Source organism: Elephantulus edwardii, unplaced genomic scaffold (assembly GCF_000299155.1).
Source record: "Elephantulus edwardii isolate Elephantulus edwardi_28Jun2011 unplaced genomic scaffold, EleEdw1.0 scaffold00261, whole genome shotgun sequence".
In the NCBI taxonomy this organism is placed as follows: domain Eukaryota; kingdom Metazoa; phylum Chordata; class Mammalia; order Macroscelidea; family Macroscelididae; genus Elephantulus; species Elephantulus edwardii.
Window position 1 is genome coordinate 2,691,957 of NW_006400011.1, and position 730 is coordinate 2,692,686.

The 730-nt window shown below is 41.2% G+C and overlaps 1 pseudogene; it reads left to right on the top strand.

Moving 5' to 3' along the window:
- Nucleotides 1–730, top strand: part of LOC102871048 — a 59,038-nt pseudogene that overhangs the window by 57,902 nt on the left and 406 nt on the right.

Genomic DNA, 730 nt, shown 5'->3' on the forward strand with positions numbered 1-730 from the left:
TGGATTGATTCAGTGACTGGGATAATTGGGATGGGAGTGTCTGAGACAGTGCGATTGGCACAGGACAGAGCAGAGTTTAGGGCTGTTGTACATAGCGTCACTATGAGACGCAAGCGACTCGATGGCACATAACAACAACAAATGGAACACTTTTGAGCTTCACAGCAAGTCCAAGTCATTCAGTATAGCAAATAGACAAACGATTGCTGTGTAATTTAAAGAATATTCATTCTCTGACATCCAAGCAGATACATGCACACCCATGTTTATTGCGGCTTTGTTCATAATAGCAAGGAGTTGGAAACAATATAAGTGCCCATCAACAAACAAATGGATAGAGAAGCTGTGGTATATACACACTATGGAATACTATGCTGCATTGAAAAAGAAGGAACTCATGCAATATTATTCAAAATGGGTGACTCTGGAGGACATTATGCTGAGTGAAGTATCTCAGTCACAAAAGGACAAATATTGCGTGGTGCCACTGTTGTAAAACAGGACTCACCTTGGGTTTGGGGAGAGACTGAGAAAGATGGGTTCAATAATGTATACTGCATTGAAACAGATGAGAGAGAAAATGGTTTAAAAGGGATATGCGATTAGGTATTTTTGTCATGACAGGTGTCTAGAGCGAAGGTTCCATGGTGGAGTGGATGTGGGGGAGGGTTTGTAAAACAATGAAAGAATTTTTCCTTTACTTTTCTAAGAGGGTAGTGTACTGGGGGGG